We start from the raw sequence: 14,898 nt of genomic DNA, 5'->3' as shown, positions 1-14,898 counted from the left end.
ACACACCTGGGAGCATGCTATGACATCACATTTGAGCGCCCACTAGCAAACAAAAACGTGCCATCATCATGTTGCGACACTAGTCGGTGGAGAGTCCGGAGACGAGCGAACCTGGCGGGTGTAGAGAAGGCTGTGAACAGCAAAAATTTGGTCTCCGTGGATGTGTTTTCCCTCTTGTAATGGTCGGAGGCCATCATACGGCGCCCAGTGAAGGAACAGAGTCAAGAGGTGGACGGACACAGGCGTCAGTTTGACAGAGCGGCTCACGTTAGCTGTGTTTTAAGCTACTAGCCAGTTAGCATTACTCGTACTCGGCTTGTAGAGGCTAGTTAGCTGACGGTGCTAACGCGGTAGCTGCTGGTAGCTGCCTGCAAACACTCGCTGCTGCAGGTGGGAAACCAAGAGACGAAAGCAGGAGCGTAACATACCTCAGCGGAGCCTCCAGCATTAGCCTCATCAAGCTCCTTAGCATATCTCGGTTTGGATACACGACCAGAAGGAGCCCCCGGGGGAGGCCCGCCACCTTTGTCCAGCTTCACATTACTGAGGTAAACATTGTGTAAAATCACAAAGTGCAGGATCACAACTGTGAAATATTGCAATGCTGTGATGTACCAGTGGGAAAGCGGCCTAGCATTAGCCAGCTAACATGTAGCTCGCTGGTTAGCCGAGTTAGCATTGCTAGCGGTGATGTGGAGCTTGTTATCGAGCTGAAAGAAGTTGAAGTCGGATCTTTTAACTCGCTGTAGCTGAACGCACCGTGTGGGAATGTTACTTGCGCGAATTTAACCTGGAAGAGTTTGTTTAACTGTGTTGGATCACTCGGGTTGCTAACACCGAGTCTTTTAAACAAGCTGCACAAACTGAGCTAAAAGCTGTAAAGTGCGAGGAGTTTAATGCCCATGCAACACGTTGATTAAAAGACGGAACAAGCGTGGATTTTATTTAATCTGGTCATAGTGTCCAAAAAGAATGTGTAGGCGCAATTTAGCAAGTTAATTATGCTCTGCTGTTCAGGGTATAATGTGTCATATGCAGGCTGATCCCATACGAAGTTACTTTATGCCTTAGTTCTGTGGCTTTACTTGGATAAATCCAATTAACAGGATAATGACAATCAGCACTGTTTATGGGTTGTTGAAAGACTTGAGATTTAGGAAGACCAAATGGATTCACAAAACTACTTTGACTTTAAGTCACAGGTGTAACATTCTGCTCTCTCAGAAGTTCTAGTTGAAGCAATTTTGGATTGTCCAGTTTATTAGGTATAGGCACAAAGTCCCACCTTTTGTAAATGTTTCATTGTTCCATTTTGGAGGCTATTGTCTGTGCTGGTTTTACATTGTATTGTGTTTTACTAAAGGGTGTTTGTCTTGTTTAATCTGCCCTCTTTGATGTCAGTATGGTCGACAAAATATTGTAGAAACCAGTGTCCCTTATAAACTGGCAACTGACTGTATATTTAGTCAGGAATCACCTATATCCACTGACCACTTTGTTCATCCAAATGCATATATTGGCTGCTTTTTTGTCTTTTAACTGTAAACAGAATGTTTGGGGTTTTTTTTTTTTGGACTTCTGTTTGAACAAAACATGACATTTGAAGCAGTCAAGTTCAGCTAAGTGAATTTTAACATGTTTTGTATGTTTAATCAATTAAATAATAGTTGTCCATCACAATAATTGTTAGTTGCAGCTGTAGGACATAGATAAACACGGTTGCATGTCTGCGAGTCCTTGACATCCAGCAAACCTGTTCTGTATATACCGACTATGTTACCTCAACTTGGAGGATGAACCAGACCAACTTTTAGTTCAGTATGTAGCTCATCATTACATAATTTTTACCATAACTTTCTTTTTTCTTCATAATCTAAATCATAAGTTTGAGTTGAGTTTGAGTACATGCACTGGCACACGGACAGAGAGTGAGAAACTTGATAAGGTATATAAATGCCACAGTATCCTGATTTCTGTTGGAGTACTTCAGGTAATATATTCAGGTATGAAAAGTTTCTTAAAAGGGGTCAAAAAGGTTTCTAACACCGGGATGTGATGTTTACAACTGAGACTAGACTAATGGGAGGCACTCACTTTCAACCTGAATTGTCCTCCTCCATTCATATCAGGTTAGCCAAACCCGTGGGTGTATATTTACAGACTCAAGACTTGGAACTGATCATACCACATCACTGCTAAACAACTGAATTTCATAGAAAATGCATTACATAAGAAACAAAGTTTCAGTTTCACTCCTTTCCACATCCTAATTTTCCCTAAGTTGACCATATGTTGTTTTAGGTCGGGTAGACGGTTGTTAAGGCAGGTCGGATGACATATTTGGACTGATTGAGATGCACAGCCAGTACAGGGTTATAGACTAGTGGCACTTATTTCCATTCAAGGAGAATCCAACTGCTTCGTAATTGCATTCACTTGACCTCTCAGGTCTGAGTCCATCTTAAAGATAGCAAGGTTAAAAACAGCTATCTCTTGGTCCTGAAGTCAAGACTGAAAGCAGTATCTTGGATCAAGGCTAAATTTTCTTTTGACCAGACAACATTATGTCAAGTTAGCCTGCCTTTCTTCTCAAGACCTGTAAATCTGCGGTGAGTGTTTTTATTAATTGGCTGTGATTGGAACAGCTAACTGGTCGTCTTCATGTTAGGTAAGAAAAGTTGTAATAAGCAGGAAAGGAACCAGTAAGTAACAGATAATGCTTTTTCTGTCAGTTATGTTTTGTATTTTGATTAGTGGCTTTAAGGATAATGTAATAAGAGTCATACATTGCAAACATCATCCTCAGGGGAAGAAATTGTAAATGTTTTTAATCACATGGATGATAAAAGTGCAACTATGGAGAGGGTATTCTTTTATGCACAAGATCAATGTAATGCAGAGGCTAACCACAGAATCCAACTGTTAACACACAGTCAATAGACAGATACTTTACTATTTACTTATCAAATTACAAAAGCATCTACTTAAGCAAGGCTTTTTCTACATAGATGACTTTACAAATGGGTTTCTGTGTAAAGAGTTAAAAAAAACTATAGCATTAAGTCAACAACTCTCTGACACAGTGTCAACAAAAGCTGAAAGAAGCTTAAAGGTAGGGTTTATCTTTGCTCTATTTTTGCAATTCTTTATTTAGAGGATAATTGAGAACATTTCACCAATTATTATAAAGAAATATCCTTGCAGTTAGAAAGTATTAAGTCTTTTGCAAATTAACAGCATAGCCTAGAAACCTTCCCATCTCAATGTCTTTTTTCCTTTTTTTTTTTTATAGACAAAATATATCTAATAGAATTTCTCATAACTATTTCACATTTGAAAAAAAGGGATGTATAATAACCAGGGTGTGCACTAACATGTTGGGAGACAATCCAGTAAGTTATTTTAATTTTAAGACAGAAAAGAAGGCAAGAAATTTATACACAACCAGTCAAAAGTTTGTACACACTTTCTTTACAACATACATACACAAATATGCATACAACCAACAGACAAACAACCAAGGGTCAATTAGTTTATTAACACCATAAAGTGTGGCCGTGATCATATTATGTAGGATACCCATTTTGACCATAACTTAGTAAATCTATTAATCTGTAGGCAACGTGAAAAAATACTTTTTGGGTGGCATCTGTGTAATAGATGAAATGGTTTCTGGACAGCCCAAAAAAGGTTCTAATCTATCATACCTGTTACTCCTGGATAACAAATTACTCAATATGAATATAGACTCTAATTTTGTCTGAAATTAGGTGCCGTATATGTGAGCATGCCCTTAGAAAGGGTTATAGAATAGATCCATTGAGGAGAAAATGTTCGTCACAGTAACTTGAAATTAGTCAGTTTTATTTGATTTTAAAGCCAATAGAAAACAACCAATTTGTTTCCTGGAGTTCAGCCTGTTCCGTTTTGCCTTTAGCTTGATAAAGCAGCATTGTATTGAAAGCATATTTGAAATTGCCGTGAAGGGCTGTGAACCTTCATGATAAGACAGTTGGGCTGTTAAATGACCTCAACTTTGGGAATATTTGTGGAAAATTTGAGAGATTTTTCTGTAAGTGTGGGGACTTTTCCTCCTGCATTGATGTCAAATATTAATATGTTGCTCAGGCACGTACACTGCCATTATCCAGTATTGTTGTTCTGGTCATGGTCCAGTATTTGATGGCTTTGCATCCTGTCATAAAGTCTTTACAACAAAAGTTTTCCAAGATGGAACTGATTATTACACACTGTATGGTAAAAATGTCAGCATTTGCAGCTTCTAGCTTCCCAGATGTGTGGGTTTAATGCTATTGTTGCCTTATATGACAGTAAACGTAAATGTCTTCATATAGTCCTTTATATAAAGGACTGATGATTACAGATTGTATGGCTTCTGCTACAGCCCATGGTGCCACAGCCATTAAAATGACAGGCTGTAGAACAGATGAACTAGACAAATAATGAGCAGATATGAACATTTTGTAAAAGAGGATGTTCATTTTGTTGTTTCTTGCTTTTACCATATGAGTTAAAATGCACTCCATGTACCCCTTTTGAAAGTGCTTACACCATTAGCGATTATTTAATCCTTTATTTGCAAACAATTTAATGCATGGAGTTGCGTGAGACATGTGTGTTCTTCCATCTTCATGATTGAGGCATAAATAGTGAGGACTAGAGAAGGCAAGTACAAAGATATCTCAACAATATTGAGACAAGAATGGCATAGTTTCAGTTCACATGGATCAGTGTGATGAAATACCCTTTTCTGGCTGTGATTATTGCTGCAAGGCCTTGGAGACTGAGAGATGAGGGGTATCCTAGACTTTGTTTGCAGAAAGCTTCACATTCCCACAGTACTGAGACTGTTGCTGTGTTACTGACCTCAGGGCTTCCTAAAACCATTTTCATATGGACAGTGAGATTTCCTGGCTTTGAAGTGCATATTGACAAAACATGAAGGGGGCCAGAGTGAGATTGGTTATTAAGGGTGTAAATAGTGGGCAGTGGTCAGGTGTTATGCATTCTTAGAGACAAGACTGGCCTTGGTAGCTCTACACTGAACTTTGTATAATGAAAAACAATTAGAAGCACATTTGTAACCTACATTCTTTGGTGAGACTTATAACTACTGACGAGCACTGTTTCACAAACTTTTTTGAGGTTGCTGATAAGAAATTTCCTACAGGCAACCGCATTATCCCTCTGAATGCTAACCCAGTTATGAAATGTATCATTTAATCTTGGGTTATTGGGAAAATGGGGAAACTGCAACCATGTAAAAGGTTCTTAGGATCTCTCCTCTGTTTTCATCAGATTGAAAACACTAGATTTCTTTGTGCTGTGGTCCCCATCACTGCTAACTCTACTGCAGGCCTTGGGAGGGTGCTGACAGATTTCAAAATTCAAGTGTTTTTCTGTTGCCTTTATTGACAGTAGATTGTAAAGACAAACAGAAAATATGAGGAAGCTTGCAATCAGGTCAAACAAATGTTGAAGATTTGAATCATGGGTTGAGAAGCGAGTCGAATTTCATGTTGTCAGTCACATCACTCCACTTTTTTTTTGTCCGGGCAGGATAACAGCATGACTACCAACTTTTCCAGACCATGTCTCGTCTCAAAATGACCTAACTACAAAACTAATGCTGTAATGGAAACAGAGTAAGGTTGATGGAACTGGAGAGCAGCACGACTCACCTCTGTTTGCTGCTCCGATGTTAAATGTTTGTTAAGTAGATGCTTCTACTGCTGTTCTTCTCTTTGGCTAACAGATGCTCTGTGGTGCACTTTTGTAACAGAACTACCACCAGGATGCCCACTTTTTTGTGTCTTTCACTGTGTGCCCAATGTTTGGCTTAAACCGGTGACTCGAGAGTCTCAACTTGGAAAAATGGTAACGGGGGTGCAGTCCTACTTGCAACAAAGCTGAGATACTGAACCAGGGATGTTGGGATTATATGCGTTTTAAGCACTTTTACACTTATAGCCACTTATAGATTTTATATCTCGGTGACACATGGACTGTTCAAGTAAGGTTAATAAAATCCCCCCAAATTCACTTTCCTCTGTGTAGGTGCCTCATATTTGAGCAGTTCGTTTCTGGTGATCCAGGGCATGAATTTTACCTTTCCCACTATTGTGTTGATGCTTTCAAGCTATACTGCTGTGATTTTGCTCTGTAGTGTATTTTCATGTAAATGAACTGTGTAATAACTCTTCAGTGCCATCCAGTTTTAAGGAGGCAAACCATGACAGTACATTTGGAATAAATGTACTGAATACCTGCTAAGGATGCAGGGTTATGTGTATCTTAGCATACTAAGAGCTTAAACCGGTGCCTCAACAGAAGGGACAAATGAGGCAGGATCTTGAATGATGAGACCTGGAGCACCTGTTTTTTTTTAATAACAGGCTGCAAGCAACGTTTCAACATAAAGCATTTCTTCATCTGAGCTAGAAGAGGCAGTGGCAGCTTAGATGTTGAAGTTTCCTGCCACACATTAGAAATACCCCCAGGTCAACAAAGATGGCAGGAACCGTCTGGGTGACGGTGTTGGAGGCACTGAAAAGGACTAGAAGAATGAGGAATGAAGAGAGAAGCTTCTGTGTTGAAGTGGAGTGCTTTAGTAATGCAGTGAGTGCAGTCTGACCAGAATGGGCAGTCATCCAGGTCCTTTGGGAACCGAAACACTGTTTAAGGAGAGATACTGGCACATTTGGTCAGAGAGCAAGAAGATAATGAGTGATTTGTGACATCAGCTGGATTGAGGGATTGAGAAATTGATGATGATAGTTTAAAGAGTCCAGAGGGTAGAAAAGGGAAGGGATTGAAGGCACAAGTTAGGTGTAATGGTCAAAATGAGTTTGAGGATTTCTTCCAGGTAGAGAGGCTTGAGAGAGAGTACAAGCCAGTGTTACTGTGTGGGGTTAGATTCTCAAGTGGTTAGGGGATGCTTTAGTTGTAGTGTTTGAATTTAGATGAGAGACTCAAAGTGGGAAGTGATATTGTCATGTCTTGTTAAACATGTGCCATTTATTCTCAGCTACCTGAATCCTTTTTCATCAAATTTAACAAATTCAGACAATCATTGGATTGTGAAAGACAGACGGGCGAGAGGATTAGAGAAGAGATAGAAAGGTAGATGAGGGGGATTCAGTGGGGAAAAGCCTGGAAAAAGAGCAGGAGCAAGTAAAGGCAAGAAGAATAGAGTGTAGAAACTTGTGTTAGTAAACAGGGTAACGGAGAAGGAAATAAAACAGTGCAAATAAGAATGAAGAGGAGAAACAAATATTACATGAGTAGGCTCTACAAAAGTCCAGCCTGCTGTTAGCGTTGTGTGTGGGCAGAGGCACTTGAGAGAAAGTGAGATCAAGGAAAGAGGAAATTAAAGGGCTTTTCTGTGGGGAGGTCCAAGTCACCTTGAAGAAAGAGGGATCTCCCGTCTCTCTCCCTCTCTCTTCCTTTCTTTCTTTCTTTTTCTTTCTTTTTTTTTTTTTTTTTTTTTAAGAAAGTCATTAAGTAGGACTCTGGAACAAGAGTGGACAACATCAAGGAGTTCAGAAACAATGATTAGACTGTAAGCAGGTCAAACATTTGGATATTACAATGCATGACAGGGCTTTTATATTCACACCGATCCCCGAAGAAACACTTGAATGCTCTCAAACTCTCCTTGTTTATGTTTTTACTCAACTTACCGAGCTAGTTGCAACAGGAACACAAAATCAGCATCCTGTTGTTGGAGATGTTACAGGGAGTAACAAAAGTTTAAGGTAATTACTGGGGAAAAAAAGCCTGTACGAGCCTATAAAATTACATACCTATTATTTTGCTTTTATGCTTCCGTGCTGTTGACAGCCATCGCCGTATTATGTTTATTACTATAGTATTATATAACATTCACTTGGACTCAAGAAGAACTGATTAAAATTTAAATGTCAAAGGTCAAGGTCACTGACCTCACAAAACATATTTTTGACATCATAATGTTCTGCAAAACACCATTATTCCCATTATTCAATGCTCTAACTCAGAAACAGAGGGAGATATTGTGACCATATTTCCTGCAGCTTGACTGGTTGTTGGAGGCATACAACTGTGAGGTGGTAATTCTATGAATAATTTTTTTTGTACAGTCATACTGGTCCTTCATGGCCTGGTATCAGATCTGAGGTCTAGTACCAGTCTACCTGACAGTCCCCCATGTCACTGTTGCTGTTGCCACATAGCCACATGAATGTAAGGAATGCTAGCTTTAGCTTTTTCGCTCAGACATGATGCTGGCTTGATATCACCTGAGTCAATTTGAAGGTGTGGGATGTTGATACATGCTAGTTACAAATTGGGGAAAAATATAATAAACCTTGTTATAATATGTAGCATTTGGTCTTATCCCTGAAGTACTGTTATTTAGCCAAACCTTGCATTTAATGGCTATTGCCACTGTTGAAGCATTAGGACAGAAATCATGGGGTTGTGGTTGAATACCGGAGGGAGACCGTGTCGTTGGAAACATTTATGAAGGAGAAGGTTTTCAGATATTAGTCAGATAATATTCTGTAGCGCCAAACCTGTGCAGACATATTAATAAAGGTAAGGCTTAGGTCAGGTTTCATGTTGAGTTGTCAGTGTTTTAATATAGTCCAATTTCAATGTGAGACCTCTTTCTGTGGAATTTAAAATGTCTCTCTTCGCACCTTCATTAAGACATTAATTTCTATGTGATAATTTATTCACTTCTCATGCCCTGTGGTTATCCAATACGCTCAATGTATGTTCCTTGTTCTCTACCAGACTTACTTACTCATGTTACGTTATATTTGATTCCTAGCTTTCTTAAAATGCTTTCTTGATAAGTTTGAATTCACTCACTGAGGTTTTACTGGAGATTTACAAGCAGCTATAGCAGAGTGTGGGTGTGTTCTACAGTTGTGAATGGCCCTCTGCTCTGTTTCTGTGAGGCACAAGGAGCATGTTAATAATTCAGTGCTGTGCCATGTAGCTCTGAGTTGGTTAATGAGCACAGAGAGGAATCTCTCAGGGATATTACTTGGATGTGGACCATAGTGTGAACGCTGGGTGACATAGTGCAGGGACAAGAGGAAGTAGCAGTTTGGGACAAAAAATGTCATAATATTATAGTCCAAAATTATGGTAAGGTAGAATATGGATAGCAGAGACTTTTTTAATCCTGTCCTAGGAAGGACACTTCCTTTATTTCTTGATACTGTGGTGTAGAACAAGCAGACTTTTAGTAGTTCTAGTATCATTACCAGTATCTTTCGCTCGCTGTGTTTACAGGAACATGTAATGGGACAGTGTTCTTACAAAGAGCAGACCTTCCCTAGTCAAAGTAAATGTTCCTTATTTCACTGAATGATTTACATTTTAGGAGGAAGTGCATCTCTGTCTCAACCTCACCTGTTGGACAGTGACCACATTCTGTCTTCTTTTGGCTGAGCCTGGTCTCGGACTAGACTGCACGCTCTCACACGCACACAGAGAGGGCCATTAGAGAGAGATTGATACAACAGGGCGGGTAAAAACTTTATGGATTTATGGTCCACGGACAAAGTTGTGGCAGCTCACCAGGATTTGTCCTGGTATGCCTGGTGAGTGAGGCTGTAGAGGGTTTTGCTGTACCTGGGTGGTGTGCAGACATTGGTTGGAGTGAATATCAATAGGTAATAAAAATCTATATAACTTAATGTTGGCTGGTTAAATTTACCTTTCTATCCCCTTCTAGCTCCCCAGCACGCAGACCTATCTCCAGTCTTGGTGTGATTTTCTATCACAGACTACATGGAGGCTCTGGGGTTTTCAGCTCAGACCTTTTTCCATCATGCCTTAACACAATTGCATCTCTTCACTGCCACCCACAACTCATTCCCTCTCAAATGCCCACCAGTCCTTCTCTAAGACTGCAGCAGAGGTGCAGGATGAAAAAGGAGGCCTCTCCCAGCGGAGGTCCTGTTGGCATGGAAACGCCTGTCCTTGTGAATGGAGGCTTCTCTTACAAGCCTGGTCAGGGGTCCCCCACTGTCTCATGGCCCAAGAGGACGTTGTTAGAAATCTCATGAGCGAACCTTTAAACTGTTCACAGAGCCTGGATTTATATGTTACTATCTGGTAATGCACTTTGTGGATTTCTACAAGTCCTTGTCTGGTGTTGGTTGTTATAAGATTGTGTTACTGCAGTGCTTAAATTTAGTTTCCACAATTTGTGATCGCTTGAGTGCTCTTATTCATCTGCTCCTTCACACTGAATATTGGGGGCAGTGTGGACCTAAGGTTTGGAGAAATGGACAATCAGTACAAACTCTCAAACTCTATTTCTCTGAACTGGTCCCATACCGTGATAACCCGATGTGCCAGATGGTTTGTTACACAGAACCATCTGTGAAGTCTTCGTTAAAAACTATTGGGAAAAGGACAGGTGATTTCAAAAAATACTTTGCAGGTGATTAGATGAGCCATATGTCTGTCACCCTCAATCACCACTAACTTCAACCAATTAGATTCTGCATTCATCCCAGTTTTTTCACTACCAGTATAACCAGTTGGTAAATCAAACTCTTGCCGAAGCCAGCAAGGAGAAGAGCGAAAACATCTATTTCCACAGAGAAAGGCCTTCAGTGCCATTCTTTGCTCTTCTTGCTAACTTCTTTAGGAACTGCCTTAATGAACAGTAGCCCTTCGCTGTTGTCACACCCAAGACATACCTGTAGCTGTCAGTAGTTCCTCCCTCATAGGATGCGGTTTGGCCTGACCGCTGTGGTTCGACCACAAGCAAATAGCTTGGAGTCTGGAAAGATGGATTCTCACTTGCGGGGAATTCAGCTGTCTTTGCAAGGTTAATGGCATGGCAGGGTTGATTCAAAAATATAACTCAACTTTATGCCTAGTGACTGTCTTCCCATAATTTACCAAATACTGTGTTCCAATTTTGAAAGAATTGGAGGACACCAGCAATTGCGGGGTTCCTCTGATCGACATATTTTTCCCATGTGATAGCCTGTTGCCTTCATTTGTATGGACCAAATACTGTGTGAAATAAATGTGTTCCTTCCTGATCAGGGACTGTTGAACTCATCATAATCAGTGCTCTGTCTTTGATGATGAGTCAACTAATATGTGGTTTTCCGGCTAAGTTATTTTTTAATCATTTCTGCAAAATGAAAAATGATCACAATTGTTTCCACAAATATGAATGTCTTTAATAAATATTAGATTTTAAGAGATTCTCTCTACAAGTGCATTGATTTGTAGATAGACAATAAGTTTGTAGGTAGCAATTTATTAGATGAAGAAACAGAAATGCTGACCAGATCAGGATTACCTTTGCGTTATCTGTAGGCTAAGTGTAAATAGAATGGGGAAATTAGTGTTAGGCGATCTTATCTGTAGTCAGATTGTCATCTTGTGACTATGTGAAGTTGCCTTCTCCTGTTGACTTGACCCTTGTTGAGCCAAAGGTTCTGTTTACAACCTTTATAATACATCAGACAAAGAAACAAAACTAAGGGATTTGTTCTGGCTGTCTATTGGTCTCCTCTGCTGTGTTTAATCGCAGCGTGGCAACTACACCCATCAAACAGCACTTCAGTGACAGTCAACTGGTTGATGTGTGCACTGGTGTTGAAATCGGAAAACAAGCCAAATATTGTGGCACAGGCATAAACTGTTGGCGATCGCTCTGATGATTGTCGATCACTGAGATCATCACCCATCAGCGGAGCCCTGTATTGAATAGCTGCAAATTAGTAATTAGCATTTCATCAGCCCAAAAGGAGTCAGGAAGGACAAAGCCACGAATGATAGAGGTGAATCAGTGGCATACACACCGATGCACTGAAAAGAGCATATTGCTGATTTTTCTATTAATATTAAAATATTGAATTAGTCCTTGATTAGATGCCTTGAAGGAAAACCAGTGAGTGTCTCTCCTCTGTGGACAAGGATGGAGAACCACTGACATAATTACTAATTTCTAAATTCCACAGAAAAAGGGTCACTGTAGCATCCTGTCCTTGTCTTTTCCCCACTACGCTGGTGTCTATTGCTGGCACACTCTGCATTGTCTGTCCTTTTCTATTGTTTCCAAAAATCTTTTGAGACCAGTAAATGGGATTAATAGTGTGACTGACTGCAGTGTTGCACAATAATAGTTTCACACGTAAATGTGCACCTTTTTTAATGGTAGGAATTTACCATGCTAATGATTTACAGTTTCTAAAGGCCAAAACCAAGCTAACCATTTTTTTTTCAATTCAATCAAAAACTCTGTCATTGTTCTGTTTGAGGATTCAGTAGGCTACATTGTATTACTTAAATGTGTGGTAACCTTTTTATGGTACTGCACAGAAATGGGTTTGAAATCGCTGATTTTGAAGTTATGTAGATCACAGCTCTCTGGCCCGAATTCTCGTTCAAGAATTATGTACTGTTTATCAAAATTATAGTACGTACTCTGTCTGTCTAGTGGTGCTGTTCTGGCTCTGGGCTCATTTATTGTAACTCTAAAATGCATCTTGTGGGAAGTGATCACAAGTTGACAACATAAAAACAGCTATAATCTGCATTTTTATGGAAATATTTTGAATGACAATGGAAAATCAGTGACCAATGTTAAAGGCGTTGCTCGTAGTGATGAACCCATTGAGAATCACCGCCTCTCTCTGGAGCTCTGCTCGGCTTTACTGACATTTGTAGCAAGTTTCAGCTGATTGTTTAGCTGTCTGACCCCCAGTTTCACTGTTTTGGTTCACGCTTACTGCTCTGTGTCATGTCATTTTCGGTCACAGCAGGCAGCTGCTGTCAGTGAAAAAGCTTTAAAAACCCACTTTACACTACCTGCTCAGCAACAAACGGCAGATGGATGAAGTTAGTAAAAAGCTGCTGAATGCTCCACTATGTTTATCAGCTAAAGAGCAAAATATCTCCCTCAGGTGATGATGGAGACCAAAATTGGCTAAAAAAGAGTCAATATTGGATACAAACATGACTTCAAATGAACAAGAAAGTTGCTCTGTAATTGTTTGATTAATTGAGTATCAAAAGAGTTTCATTTTCTGTTGATAAACTTATTGATTCATTGTTTGCTTGACATCTAGTATATATACATATATGCACCTAAAATGCATTGAGGATGGATTTGGATCTGATTTCTCATTCCCCTAATGAAGGCAATTTTGACACTGATATCCACATGAATTTTAAGTTATTTATTTTGTATTCTGTCGTCCACATATTGCTTGTCCATCTTTTGATGAGAGGTAGTAGTAAGTAGGACTAATGAAAAGTCGGAAATAGATAATTTTAGTGTGATTTGAAAAATTGAAAGTGCTATAGGAATGTGTTGCATTGTCATGATAGGATATCCTCCCTCAGACTTGACCTGGGTGGCTTTCCGTCGGGGACGCAGGCAGCTGGCAGCTCAGTTAAAGTGCCTTTAAGTCTATTAGAGAGGATAATCCTTGAGGGAGAGTTGCAGTGAACAGAGGGACCAGGCAAAACAAGTCTGTCAGTTCACTTTCCACACTTTTGTCATCCGAATGTGTCCCTCACACAACCGCTTCTCGTGCAGCCGATCATTCTCTAACACATGGCTGCCATATGCTTTCTTTATTACTCCGTAAAAGGAAAATTGGCCTATGTAAACAAGATGTAAAAAAATATAGAAAAACAATAGCGTGTTTGCTACATGACCCCAAAGTTTTTGCTCTGCTCTGACCAAAATTCCTGTAGATGGTCTTGAGGTGTATTTTTTAATTTTTAATTTTTTTTTTACATGAATGAAACAACATGAATGATAACAAGCATGTTTTGTTTATTTCTCTGCTGCTGTTGTATCTTTTGTACCTCACAGTTGTTTTCTCACCTTCAATGCGTTCTCTACATTTTCTCTAGCCTCCAACCTTCCACCTTTCACTGCCCCTGGCTCAGTCGGTGGCTCAGCAACACTTCAAAGGGGAAGGTCTGCGGCGCTGCAGATAACACACTGCACCCCCAAGCACCAGCAAGCCTTTGCAGAGCCCCTACGCAGTCCCTCGGCTGACAGGTTTGGCCCCTTCTGTGTCTTATATGAAACTGTTTCTTTACTGACATTTCTAGTGCTACATTTCTTTTCGAGATGCTCTGTCTTCAATTTCCATTGTTCTGTAGAGCCCCAGGCCTAAATGCACACTTGAACTGCATCACCGCCTTGCAGCATTTGAATGCAGTTGTAGAACTTGTTTGTATTATGTTAGCTGGAGTATTATGGCCTGTTGCATAGGAGGAGTCAAATTATTTATTTTTATCATGGTTTTGAACACTTTGAAATAATTATTGTATTTATCAAGATATTTAAGGATTGATGTCATGTTTAATTCCTATCCAATTAGTTTTTGTGTGCACCGTCTTTGTTCACGTTTGGGTCACAGATCGTGCCCTCGATCTTATTAGAATCGACTGATCTGATAAAAATCAAGAATTGGTTCCATCTCTAATAAGCATTAAGTAAACATGCACTTCAACAAATATACAGCATGAATGTCAATAAAATGAATATTTACTGATTACCAAGCGGATCTATAATGTATGGACATTCACAGTCATGAAACTGTATAAACACTAAATAAAGGTAGTAAGGAGTGCAAAGCTACACTTTCAAGTTGAATATATATATTTTTACAAACTGTAGATTCCTTGTTTTGAAAGATGACCACCAGATTTGAGCCGATCTATTAAATAAAAAAAAAAAAAAAAAAAATCTTATATACTTAAACCTCTCAAGTATTGGATGACTGATCCATGTTGGAGTACTTTGAGTATTTTTCTTAAGTCATTGCATCTGTTGGCTTATCAGTGTTTCCATGGTAGCAGCACGTTGGAGATTGGGTTCCTCATGAT

At 39.6% G+C, this 14,898-nt stretch overlaps 1 protein-coding gene across 2 annotated transcripts in view; it reads left to right on the top strand.

The window, feature by feature from the left end:
* Positions 1-76: 76 nt before the first annotated feature.
* Positions 77-14,898, top strand: part of fbxw7 (F-box and WD repeat domain containing 7) — a 109,861-nt gene continuing 95,039 nt past the window's right edge. Inside the window, exons 1-2 of one of the 2 annotated variants that reach the window (XM_056368890.1) lie at positions 77-548; positions 13,915-14,065. The gene's annotated coding sequence lies outside the window, so the exon portion shown is untranslated. The remainder of the gene's footprint in view (positions 549-13,914; positions 14,066-14,898) is intronic. The other variant, XM_056368899.1, reaches the window with a different exon arrangement.

This window comes from Seriola aureovittata, chromosome 3 (assembly GCF_021018895.1).
Source record: "Seriola aureovittata isolate HTS-2021-v1 ecotype China chromosome 3, ASM2101889v1, whole genome shotgun sequence".
NCBI lineage: Eukaryota > Metazoa > Chordata > Actinopteri > Carangiformes > Carangidae > Seriola > Seriola aureovittata.
The sequence above is the reverse complement of the archived record's forward strand: the minus strand, read 5'-3'. Positions and strand labels throughout refer to the sequence as shown.